The sequence below is a fragment of the Ursus americanus genome, chromosome 14, assembly GCF_024610735.1.
Source record: "Ursus americanus isolate L20-20 chromosome 14, mUrsAme1.1.p, whole genome shotgun sequence".
Taxonomy (NCBI): domain Eukaryota; kingdom Metazoa; phylum Chordata; class Mammalia; order Carnivora; family Ursidae; genus Ursus; species Ursus americanus.
The window spans coordinates 44,726,695-44,739,893 of NC_142140.1; the positions used below are offsets into that span (position 1 = coordinate 44,726,695).

Genomic DNA, 13,199 nt, shown 5'->3' on the forward strand with positions numbered 1-13,199 from the left:
ATTTGAGAGAACTGCTCAGAGTGCATTTGCTTCTAGAACCCACGAGACAGACCCACATCAGAGGTATCCTGCTGGACACCTGGCCAGTCTTCCCCCAAGACTGCCAAGGTCTTAAACAACACAGAAAGACCAAGGAACCAACCAGACAGGAGGAGACTGGGGAGGCTTGACAATTAAATCCAGTGGGGCTCCCTGGATGAGGTCCTTGACTGGAGAGAGGACACGAATGGAAGAACTGGTGACATCCACATAACATCAGGAGGCTGGTTAAGAGCAGGACACCGACGCCCATCTCATAATTGTACAAATATGTCCTGATATTGTAAGGTGTTTATAAGATCATCTAAGATTTGATGAAGCTAGGGGAGGGGTATAGGGAACTCTGCTGTCTCTGCAACTTTTCTGTAGATCTAAAATGACTCCGACATAAAAAGTTTATTTAAAAAAAAATGATTTGCTTCTTAAGACATATTATAGGAAAAAGAGAAAATGCAGCCAATGCTGCCAACAGTTCATTTTGCGTCTTGGAGTCAGAGACACAAATGCTGTGTGGGTCCTGTGTGGGCTCAGTGTGGGTCACCTAAGCGCAGCTGAAGATACAAAGATGAACTAGACCTTGGTTCAAAGTCCGGTGGGAGCAGCTGGTATGCAAACAAATGTGAGAGTGTGTCAACCCCGCAAACGAGAAGTTATTGCCCTTGAGAGCCAGAGGCTTTAGGAGAGTGGCAACATCAAAGAAGGGTTCTGAAGGACGAAGAGGAGTTCGTTCAGCAGGAAGGCAGAAAGGAGGGAGGAAGGTAGGGAAGGCCCACTCCTTGTTTTTGTAAATAAAGTTTTATTGGAATGTAGCCCATTCGCTTACATATCATCTGTGGTTGCTTCTGTTTTAACAGCAGAACTGACTAGTTGTGACAGATTGTAACCTTTTGGCCTGGAAAGCCAAACGTACTTATTCTCCAGTCCTTTACAGAAAAAGTTAGCTGAAAAAAAAAAAAAAGTTTGCTGACCTGTCTCCTAGACAGAGCATGACTCAGCAGCAGGAGTGTGAGGGGCCGCTAGAGGCTGAGATGCTTCGAACTCTGGGAAACCAAGTCCTGCGGCAGGGTTAGGAGGGCGGGGGAGGGGAGGCTGAACAAAACTACCAGTAATGAAGCTGTTTTAAAGACTTACGTGGCCGGCTGTAGGCAGCGGCAACAGGTAGGTAGGTCGGGGGGGAGGTGGGAATATTTATTTTTTAAAACTTTCTCCTACATTAAGTCATTTTGGTGTGTTTTATCTTCCAGTTTAACAGATGTCACATACGTGTTAACAGAACTCGGATTGTTCTTTATGTATATGTTGGTACACGTGAATGCTTCCCCATGTCATAAGATACACACTGACACATGATTTTTAATGCCTTCCTGGAATGTCACTGTACACACAAATCGTGAGGCACGTGATCCTTCTGCTACCAGTGGGCAGCTGGTTTCTGATTTCTTAGACACACATCTTTACCGACAACTCTAAGCATGTCCTTGGGATTGATACATTTAGGCAGGAGATCAACAGATACAAACGTTGCTAAATGTCTTCAAACAGCCACAGGATAAGGCAGACACACTGTATTAGATTACACGGCTCATCTATTTTGGATATAACTTAGGCAATTTCTTTAGAAGTTAGTTATACTACTAGCATGTGACCCAGCAGTTCCCCCTCCTAGGAGTTACTCAAGAAGAACGAAGCAGATGTCCCTACAGGGATTGTACACGAATGTTCTTTGTGGCAATGTTTCTAAGAGCTTCACGCTGGAAACAACTCAAATGTATATCAACCAGTGAATGGATGAACAAACCGGCCACACGACGAACACTACTCAGCCAGGAGAAGGGACCAACCTCTGATTCGCGCAACAGCATGGAACCGCGCGGAACAATCTCAGAATCTGTGTGCTGAGTGAAAGAAAGAGGACGAGAAAACAAAACAAAACGTACAGACCCAACAATTCCGCTCCTAGGTTTAGACCTAAAAGAACTGAAAATAGGTGTTCAAAGAAATCCTTGTACATGCATGATCATAGCAGCATAATTCACAACAGCCAAAAGGTGGAAACAACCCAAGGGTCTATAAGCTGATGAACGAGCAGACTGTGGTCCCTCCACGCAATGGAATACTCAGCCATAAAAAGGAACGAAGCCCTGATTCACGCTACAGTATGGATGGACCTCAAAAACATCGCGTTGGATGAAAGCAGCCAGACACAAAAGGCCACACAGTGTAGGATCCCATTTAAATGAAACGTCCAGAACAGGCAAATCCATAGACACAGAAAACAGATTGGTGGTTGCCAGGGGCTGGGGGAGGGAGGTGGAGGGAACAGGAAGTGACTGCTAATGGGGACGGGGTTCCTCGTAGGGGATAAAATTGTTCTGCAGCTAGACAGAGGTGAAACCTGCACTATATGGACAAAGTACAAAACACTACTGAATCGAACACTTTAAAATGGTGAATTTTAGGGGCGCCTGGGTGGCACAGCGGTTAAGCGTCTGCCTTCGGCTCAGGGCGTGATCCCGGCGTTATGGGATCGAGCCCCACATCAGGCTCCTCCGCTGGGAGCCTGCTTCTTCCTCTCCCACTCCCCGTTTGTGTTCCCTCTCTCGCTGGCTGTCTCTATCTCTGTCGAATAAATAAATAAAATCTTAAAAAAAAAATAAAATAAAATGGTGAATTTTATGCTGTGTGAATTTAGCCTCAGTGAAGTTTTTTTCAAGTTTATTTTTAAGTAATTTCTACGCCCAACGTGGGACTCTAACTCACGACCCCGAGATCAAGAGTTGTATGCACTTCCAGACTGAGCCAGCCAGGCGGCCTCAACCTCAATAAAGTTTTAAGAAGAGTATACACTGTATGATTCCATGTGTGGAGAATTCTAGAAAATGCAGAGTATACAGACAGAAAGTCGATCAGCGGCTGCTTGAGGGAGGGGCAGGCTGGGATGACCAAGGAGCCCCGGGAGACTTGTCGGGTGATGAATGTCTTCACGATCTCAGTCGTGGCGGAGGGCTCATGAGGGTTTGCATGAGTCACGACTCGCCAAATCGCAATTTAAAGAAGTGCAATTCGTTTATAGTGTATCAATTACAGTTAAAAAAGCTCTTTTTTTTTTTAAGATTTTATTTACTTGACAGAGAGCACAAGGAGTGGGAATGACAGGCAGAGGGAGAGGGAGAAGCAGACTCCCTGCTGAGCAGGGATCCCAATGTGGGACTTGATCCCATGACCCTGGGATCATGACCTGAGCCGAAGGCAGATGCTTACCCAATGAGCCACCCAGGTGCCCAAGAAAGCTCTTTTAAAAATTACATGGATTATAAAAGAACCCAGTCCCCTAGGTGAGCCTCTTTTAAAAACTTCTTGCTCTCGGGGCACCTGGGTGGCTCAGTTGTTAAGCGTCTGCCTTCGGCTCAGGGCGTGATCCCAGAGTCCTGGGATCAAGCCCTGCATCGGGCTCCCTGCTCTGCTGGGAGCCTGCTTCTTCCTCTCCCACTCCCCGTGCTTGTGTTCCCTCTCTCGCTGGCTGTCTCTCTCCCTGTCAAATAAATAAATAAAATCTTAAAACAAAAACAAACAAAAAAAACCCACTTCTTGCCCTCTTTTCAAAATGTCCAACCCCCGAGCCCCGTCAATGAGTTCCTTGGATGCCGCAGTGGGCAGACTGCTGGGAACCCAAGTCAGGTGTCCAGAGGTGCCAGGTGGTGCTGCCAGCCTGGCTGGCCCCCGACGTAACTAGAGCTGATCATGGAAGCCTTGTGGGCAGCACCGCGCGGCTGTGGAAGGTGGGCAGTTTATGCTGCTTCCAAGGCAGGTGAGAAATGCAGGAGCCCGAAATTGTAGATATGCACCTTCACCAGGGCCACGCGAGGGCACGCACATGCTCATGAGCACATGACATGTGCAGACACAGACACATATGGACATGTACACCCTTCTGCATGAATATACCCACACTCGTGCGTCCACACACTAAAGCACACAGGCAGGGACACATGTGCATGCAGTTTCACGTGAACATACCCACATGCGTGCATGCACACGCAGGGACAGGCGTGCATGCACAGCACTTTCATGTGGACAGGCACGCGCACGTGCACACACACACACACACACACACACACACGTGCGCAGAGCCCGGGCTTCAGGCAGAGCCGGCCCCTTCTGTGACTTGCGCTTGTAGACACAGCTGATAGACACCACAACTTCTGGAGCTGAGATCCAGCCCAGACTCAGGGCTCTGGGCTATCTCACGTCCAAGGGCAGCCACGCGGGTGGTGGAAGGGTCGCGCAGATGCGCCCGCTTTCTCCTCTCAGCAGACACTGCCTGACCTGAGTGAGAAGCCATCAGAGCCCACCGATGCGATCTTGTTCCTGCTCCAGAGACCTCCCCCACCTGCCCCGGCGAGGGCCTGGTCAAGCTGGACGTGGCCAGCTAGATTCTGTGCCACACCACCCCCTCCCCCGGCCGTCCTCCAGGGTCAGTCAATCATCAGATCCTCTCGGAGCCCCACAGAGGATGTCCAAGCTCTGGGCCCCTTGGTGTGGGGAGCAGAAGACAACCCCGTGCTTAGAGACTGGGGGCCATGCGGGCAGTCACAGGACCGGCTGATGCATGCCCCACCCCCCCCCAGGCCAGGAGGAAGGAGATAAGACTTGCTCAGGGTGGCTGCTGACTACCAGGGCTGCAAGGAGGGGGGCTAACCAAAGAGTAGGGTCGGGCAGGACAGACAGCATCTGGGTTCCCCTGTAGGAGCCCTTCTCCCCAGGAAGCTCACACTCTCCTTTCCCCCCTTCCTGAACGGTTCATCTGAAGGAGGATTCTCCCCTTGAAACAGTTCATGTGCCTCAAAACCAAAGACACTAATAAGCCCTTTTCCCACCTAAGGTAAAGAAAGCCTGGTTCCCTCCTCCCTTCCACGTGACTTGGAGCCAGCCCTTCTCACTCCCACCTGTCCCTCAATCCCACATCCCCTTCCCACCATCAAAACCACTGTGCCTCTCCCCAGAGAGGCCACCATGCACCCACCAGTCACATCTGCTGGCCACTGGCCTCTCCTGGTTCTGCTCACTTGCTCTGCAGCCCTGGGGACGGAGGCAGCACTTGGATCTGCTCCGTGCTGGGCCCTCCCCTGGCTCACTCTGCCCTCGGGGCCTATCCACTCTGCTGCACACTCCCAGGGGCCACGCTCCACCTCCAGCCCACCACGGGCCACCTCTCCCAGCCCTAAACACCCAGAAGGCTTGTTCCCTGCTCCCCCTGCCACATCCTCCCTAACCACATCCTGACTGCTGTCACCGTGTCCCCAGAGCTGGCCTCTCTTCTCACCAGCCAAGCAGGAGGGCCGCTGGGCAGAAGCTCCTGCCTCCATTCTCTGGGCTGCTGCAGGGGAGGCCCTGGCCATCGGGCCCGATTAAGCATGGTCTCTACACTGACTCACTGGAAATGCTCCAGGCCCTCCCGACCCAACCAGGCCTAGGCTCAAAGACCAGACCCTGCAGGCTTCTCGAGCCCCTGACCCACAGTAAAAAGCCTAGTTCTCCTGGACTGGGCTGTATCCCTGAGAGATAACCACCAGGCCTTCACCATAGGCCTAGAGGGCCGACTCCCAGGCACCTTACCCTCCCTTTCCCTCATCTGCACCTCAGATGGGGACCTGCCCCACCCTGCTGCCTCCCCTGGGTGCTGTTCTTGTCCCCTCAGGTCAGAATGCCCTCTGAGCCCCTCCATCAGCTCCAGGACAACTCTGCTCTCAATGCAAAATCTTAGGGTACGCTGTGTTGCCGACAGCAGAAGCACAGACCAAGTTTCCTCATTCCATGGGTAGCATCATTTTCCCAACAAGACTGGGCTGATCTGATTCTTTCTGCATCCTCACTGAGAAGCAACCCCCCCCCCCAGTCCATTCTGCCAAAGTGACTTCCCGAGAGACCCACCCAAGGGAGAGGTCCGCCTGGAGTGGTAGGAGAGGGTCTGCCTCCCAGCTTCCTCGCTGGCACCAAGTGTTAATATTTTTCTCAACCCACAGCCCTCAGTGGGCACAAAAGAGCATCTTGTCATTTACATTCCTTCAACTGTCAGGCGGGGCTTTTAAAAAAATTGTGTGTTGCGGGCGCCTGGGTGGCTCAGACGGTTAAGCGTCTGCCTTTGGCTCAGGTCATGATCCCAGGGCCCTGGGATCGAGTCCCACATCGGGCTCCCTGCTCAGCGGGGAGCCTGCTTCTCCCTCTGTCTGCTGCTGCCCCTGCTTGTGTTCTCTGTCAAATAAATAAATAAAATCTTTAAAAAAATAAAAATTAAAAAATTGTGTGTCGTGAGCCACTATTTTTCTGTTTCTGTTAAGTTGTTCGTGTCCTTTGCCCATTTTTTTCCTGCTTATTGTTCTGAAACAGCTCTTTGTATAGCAAGGGTATTAACGGTTTGTCAGGCTCAAGGGCAATTTGTTTTTACTTACGGTATTTTTGGATATAAATACTGGATTTTCCAGGTAGTCGGATCTATGGGGGATTTCTCTTCTGCTGGCCATTCCTCTTCCAGGTCTGATTAACACAGAACTAATATTTTTGGTTTGCATCCCTCTCCTTCCCCGGATTTATTCTTTACAGTTAGGCTCTCATCCATCTGGAAATTATGTTGGTGGTGTTAGGAGTTTCCTAGGGGGCCGCTGTCACAAAGTACTACAAACCAGGGGGCTTAAAACAACAGACATTTCTTGTCTCCCATTTCTGGATGAGTCCAAAAATCAAGGTATTGGCAGGCAGGGCTGCCTCCTTCCGGAGGCTCTGAGGGAGAATCCATCCCATGCTTCCCCCAGCTCCTGGCAGCTGCTGGCAACCCTTGGCGTTCTTTGGCTTGTAAATGCATCACTCTGACCTCTTCATCCGTCATCACACAGCGTCTTTTGTTTCTGTGTCTTCTCTTATAGAGACACTGGTTACTGGATTCAGAATGAGTTCATCTTGGGACCTTTCACTTATCATTTCTGCACAGACCTTACTTCCCATCAAGGTCACATTCTGAGGTTCCAGGTGGACAAGAATTTGGGGGAGACATGAGTCAACCCAGTATTGCGTGGAAGGGTGAAACGGGGACCCAGGTGATCTGTTTAAAGAGATCCTCTCCCCGGGGGCGCCTGGGTGGCACAGCGGTTAAGCATCTGCCTTCGGCTCAGGGCGTGATTCTGGCGTTACGGGATCGAGCCCCACATCAGGCTCTTCCGCTATGAGCCTGCTTCCTTCTCTCCCGCTCCCCCTGCTTGTGTTCCCTCTCTCGCTGGCTGTCTCTATCTCTGTCGAATAAATAAATAAAATCTTAAAAAAAAAAAAAAAAAGAGATCCTCTCCCCTGATTGGGGAGTCTTCTCAGTTTGTTAAATACAGTATATTACATGATTTTACGCCAGCGGGTCTGCTTCTGGGCTGTGGATGTCTGCGCGGTGCCATGCTGTTGTGATTATCACAGCTTCGGGGGCCATTCTCAAACAATGACATCTCTCTTGGGGGGGCTAGGCTGTTTTCTCTGGCTTCCAAGCACCACCTTCCTTATTCAATCTTCACAGAGCCTGAGACCTGGAAGTTAGTCATGCTGTGGCTTCAAGGTCCTGGTCACAAGTGGATGTGAAACCTGTGCCCCGAGAATCCCCAGACTGTGCCCAGAATGAAAGGAAGTAGGTCCGGGGCTGAAGAACTGGGGGCGGCAGTTCCCTGGATGAAGGGGGGGGGGGGAACGACAGCTCGGCCAAGTGGCGACCACAGGCTGTCGCTGTGCTGGGGGCAGTCAGTGCTGAAAACCCGCGCCTTCATCCTTACTCTGGACCGTAAGGCCATCCCATCCTCAAGTGATGCTCGCCGAAGCACTTGCAGTGTGTGAAGGGGAAGCAAAACCCATCTCCAGACTGACGGGACCTGTCTACCCAGAACTGCATGGGTGAACTGTGCCCTCATCACCGAATGGGAGGCCCAGCTGGCAGACTATAAAGCTGCCCACGGAAAGAGCCAAGAGGCAGAAACAAAATGCCCATCAGAGGGATGCGTGGATAAATAAAATGTCATCTATTCATACAGTGGAATATTACTTGGCCATAAAAAGGAACGAAGCTCTGACACACGCTACGATGTGGGTGGACCTTGAAAACATCGTGCTGAGAGTCAGAAGCCGGACGCAGAAGGCCACCTAGTGTAGGACTCCATTTATGTGAGACGTCCAGAACAGGCAAATCCATAGAGACAGAAAGCAGATTAGGGGTGGCTGGGGGAGGGGAGTGCCTGCTCACGGGGGGGCAGCGTTTCCTTTTGGGGGGAGGGAACTGTTCCACAACTAGATAGAGGCGGGGGTTGCATAGCACGGTGAATGCACTCGATGTTACTAATGCTAATTCTGGGGTTATGTGCATTTTGCCACAGTCAGAGAAATTCCTACTGAAAAACCTAAACGCTGGAAAATTAAAAGGTTTTGCAAACACCACACTTGTATACTTTCTGCCCTTTGAAAATTCAGGGCCTTTCTCTTATTTGGTCTTCGAGAAGGGAGGGGCAGGCAAAGCCGGCGGGGGCGGAGAGGGGGGGGCGGGGAACGACACAACCAAAAATTAGGCCCTGGGGGTGAGTGGGCAAACGTGAACGAGGCGCTCTCGAGGCCTGGCCAGGGCCCTGTGCTCAAAAACGTAAGGTTCTGCCTACCAGCCTGGCGAATAATTCGGAATTCACTGGAAAATAAGGTGGACAGGGGGCCTCCAGAAAGTGTAGTGTAGCTGCTTCGTTTATATAAGGCCATAATTTGAAGCCGCATGTTTATCAGATGAAATCATTCTCAAGCTAAAAGGAGAAGGCCAGCATTATAGCAGAATCATGTAGGAAGCACCACTTAAAATTCTGCGCGTTTCTACTTTCCAATGCACACTTCCTTCAGCCTGGGGAGACTTTTTAAGAAGAAACGATCATGTAAAACGATCGTAAAGATGGATACACTGAAGAACAGCCACAAACTAGCTTATTTCTTAGGCGTGCAGCTCAGAGCTGCAACTCTGAGCTCAGCTCAGAGCAACTGAAGGTCTACACTGGGGTGGTGTGGCCACAAGCCGAGGAACGCCTGGAGCCCCCAGAAGCTGGAAGAGGCAAGGAAGGATCCCCCCACCTCTGGATCCTTTGGAGAGAGCAGGTCCACTGATGCTTCAATTCTGGACTTCTGGCCTCCAGAACTTTGAGAGAATACCTTTCTATTGTTTAAGCCGCTAAGTTTGTGGTACCCATTTCCATCAGCCCTAGGACATGAATCCAAGTGTCCAGAGCAGAAGATACCAGATGCTCTGAGCAAGGCCTTCATCAAGAAGGACCGCTGCCTTTCTTCTGCTTTATATGCATATCCCCGAGAAGCCCATCCCAAACACCCCCGCATGACTTCCCTTTCTTCCCTAAGTCCTCCCCTCCAAACCTTCCAGGCTGGCCCAACCGGTCTGGGCCCCGGAGACAGCCCCTCCCTCAGGCATGTACCAGGGGCAGCATGTTCCGTTCAGTCAGCTGCCCTTGGAGGCAGAGAGGCTGATCTTTCTCCCTGGGGTCTGTGACTACCTCCCTGGCCCCCTCTGAAACAGAACAGGCTGTCTTCTTTCAATGTCTCTCTGGTCAACAAATGTTTCTCCAGCGCCCGCCCCGTGCTCGGGCTGGGGATGTGGCTATGTGGAAGTGAAGGAGGCCAAAGGGGCCTGGCCTTTAGGGAACTTGACGACAAACCAACCCAGGAGCGGAGGGGCATTTCCAATGGCGAGAGCACTGGGGGAAAGGAAAAAATCTGGTGTAGTATTCGACCCGTGGTTATCACCTGAGGGCAAATCTGCGCTGCCCCAGCGGACACCTGTCACCTGGCTGTCACTGCTGGGGGCGTGGGGAGGTGCTACTGGAGGGAGGAGGCCAGGGATGCTACACCCTACAGTGGACAGGATGGCCCCCACCACAGAAAATGACCCGGCCCCCCGACGTCGGCAGTGCCGCCATGGAGACAGAAACTGACCAGGGTAGGGTGGTCATTCTGGACGAACCAGGAGGCAGGGAAGTGCTCAGAGAGGACAGTCGCTGAGGCTGGTGCAGTGAGAAGGCAGACGGACTGAGCTCTTGGGCAGCCAAGGCGAGGGCGGCGAACGCCAAGGGCAGGGGCAGCTGGAGCTGGCCTCAGAACAAGGGGACCAGTGTGGCCAGCAGGGCTGAGGCTGGAGGGGGAGGGGCCGAGGTCAGGAAGGTCAGATCCCGCAGGGCCTTGTGAACGTGGGATGGAGTTTTAATTTTCAGGCAAGTCGGATGGGGAGCATGGCTGGTTGGAGGCAGTGAGAACTGGGACAAGACTGACATCTGGAAGGGGCCAACCAGGCTGTGTGAGGCAGGTGGACCATGGGGGGCTGTTGGTCCACGGCTCCAGCAGGGGTCTGGGACAGGGAGGGAGAAGACTGATGGTGGTCAGGCCAGAGGGACACAGGATGGCTCTGGTTACAGATGGAAGGCAGGCTTGCAAGGTCTTAATGGGGACCCACACTTCACGTCCTTCCCTAGTGACCTTAAATGGAGACTCAGAAGTCCCCCAGGGAAGAAGGTCTAGATGGACAGAAGAGACCCCTTTGGGGGACCCCTCTCCAAATCACACAATCCACCTGTTGTCATGCCCAGGTGGAAAGCCACCTTGAGAACCTCCTATGGGCAGCCACAGTGACAACACACAAAAGCTCTGCTTGAGACCTTGGCTGAGCGGCCCCTGGAAAACATGGGGAAGGGTGCATGGAGCCCCACTCTGCTTTTAAAGGCAGTCTGGATCTTCACAGACCTCAGGCTGGGCTCCAAGGCTTCTATACCACACTGATCGCAAGGGGGGCCACTCCTTGGCCAAAGTGCCCAGCATGGGTCAGCCACTCGGGTCCAGGGAAACCCCCCCACTTGGAGGACAAGTCCCCGGGACACCTCGCTGGGGGAGCAAGTCCTGCCTCACTGGCTGCCTCATGCCCGGAACCTGGAGCAAAGCAACTGCTCACTTGGCCGCTCCTGAGCTCTCTGCAGATGAGTGGTTATCACCTCAAAATCCACGTCGCCTCCCACCAGAGCCCCCTCTTGGTTCTGGTTTCAACAACATCCCCTTCGCCTCACCCCTCCCGGTGGCCCCCTGGCCCCCTGGTTTTAACTTCAAAATGGCGTTTGGGTCTGATAAGACTCTTCCTTCCTTTTAATACAACTTACCGAGGTCGAATCCACATACCACACAGCTCACGCATCCACAGGGCACAGGGCTGCAGTCTGAGCTGTGTTCAGAGACACCGGCTGTCACCACCACACCCACTTCACAATATTCCCCTCTCAGAAAGAGACCCTGGACCCTTTAGTTATCACTTTGTCCTGCCAACAAGACCCTCAAACCCATCCTCAATTTCCGTTCCCGAGGAACTGCCTGTGTCACCGGCCCGACCCTGTCCCCCGGAGTCGCCTCCTCTCCTTCACCTGTGACCCTGGGCCTCATGGCCTTCACCTGGGCAAGGGCTCCTCCTGGCCATGAAGTAGCCTACCCTCTGGCCTGGTTTCTGCCATAATCTGGTTCCACTTTTGGACCCAGTGAGATCTCCCAGGCAGCCCACAGCCCAGGGTTTTGCCTTGTCAACATCTTTGTTGACAGCCACCGACTAGTTCCCCTCGCAGCCTATCCGCACATCATCATAGAGGCAGGGGTAACAGTGTCCCTGCGGGCCAGCCACAGGCTTGACACATGGTGTCTCAGCCGGCTCTTCTTGCCCTAGAGCTTAGCATTCTTTCATACCGGCTTTCTCTCCCAGGCTGACTGTGGCCCCAGGGACATCTGGCAATGACTGGAGACGGTTCTGATTGTTCCGACTAGGGGAAGGGGAGCTATACTGGGGGGGAGGGGGTAGGGGAATGGATAGAGACCAGGGACGCTGCTCAATATCCTATCCTAGAGAACAGTCCCCACCACAGAGAATGATCCGGCCCTAGATGTCACCAGCGCTGAGATCGAGAAATACTGTGTTAATTATTTAGGGAAAAAATTGATTTAGGTCCCTAGCTTACGTACACATCAGAATAAAAATCCTGATGAGTTAGGGGCGCCTGGGTGGCGCAGTTGTTAAGCGTCTGCCTTCGGCTCAGGGCGTGATCCCGGCGTTCCGGGATCGAGTCCCACATCGGGCTCCTCCGCTGGGAGCCTGCTTCTTCCTCTCCCACTCCCCCCTGCTGTGCTCCCTCTCTCGCTGACTGTCTCTCTGTCAAATAAATAAATAAAATCTTTAAAAAAAAAAAAATCCTGATGAGTTAAATAGTACAAACCAGGGTGATCCCTCCCAGCATCTGTGAGTTATGCCCTCTCTCCCTCTTTCCTTGGTGCCTTTACGTATGTGCGGCATCCTAGGACCTCAATTAAATAACAGAATTATAGAACACAAAGTCTTTTAGGTCCCACAGAACCCCTAAACCAGTCAATCTGGTGTTGACTTTTCTCTAAGGGAACACTTAGTGATATCCGGAGACATTTTCGCTTATCACAAGTCGGGGGCGGGAGGGCCGCTACTGGCATCTAGTGGGTGGAGACCGGGGATGCCCGATCAAAACACTGCAGCACATAGGACAATCTCCACCACGATGACCCAGGCCCAGGTGTCACCAATGCCCACGCTGAGAAACTGTGACTTAAATAAATAAGGAAAGCAATGGTCACACACTTCAAGGGCTTCCCAGGCACAGGAGACATCAGCAAGATTCCAAGCCCAAGTTCACCTGACTGCACGATATTTAGAATGAGGGAGTGAGAGAGTGGGCCGGCCTGGTGGCGGGACTGCCCCAGCTGCTGAGACCTAGAGACACCTGCCCCAGTTCAGGCTCTTTTCTCTACCCAACAGCCCACCCTCAGCTTCCCCATCTTCATCTCTGCTCCCTTCAAAGCCAGCAGGCAGACTCCTATGGGACTGCTGAGGGGTAGGACTGGCTTTTTGAGGGTCTCTGGGCCAGGCTTGGCTCTGGCACTTTCTTTGCGCCCCCTGTTCTCCCATTACTGTCTGATAAACAGCATCTCCACGTGACAGCCGAGGACCCTGGTGATCTCTGGAAGCAGTGACCAGAGGCCCTTCTTGCCAGGAAATGAAAGACCCAGGGGCATTCCAGAGACCTGAGAAGCAACATCTCAAATAC

The 13,199-nt window shown here is 52.4% G+C and overlaps 1 protein-coding gene across 8 annotated transcripts in view; it reads right to left on the reverse strand.

Annotated features, from left to right (window-relative positions):
- MYO9B (myosin IXB) overlaps nt 1-13,199 on the reverse strand; it is an 85,472-nt gene that overhangs the window by 66,825 nt on the left and 5,448 nt on the right. Inside the window, exon 1 of one of the 8 annotated variants that reach the window (XM_045778398.2) lies at nt 1,881-3,249. The exons of the other annotated variants lie outside the window; for them this stretch is intronic. The gene's annotated coding sequence lies outside the window, so the exon portion shown is untranslated. Of the gene's footprint in view, nt 1-1,880; nt 3,250-13,199 lie in introns of those variants that run through there. 8 annotated transcript variants of the gene reach the window in all.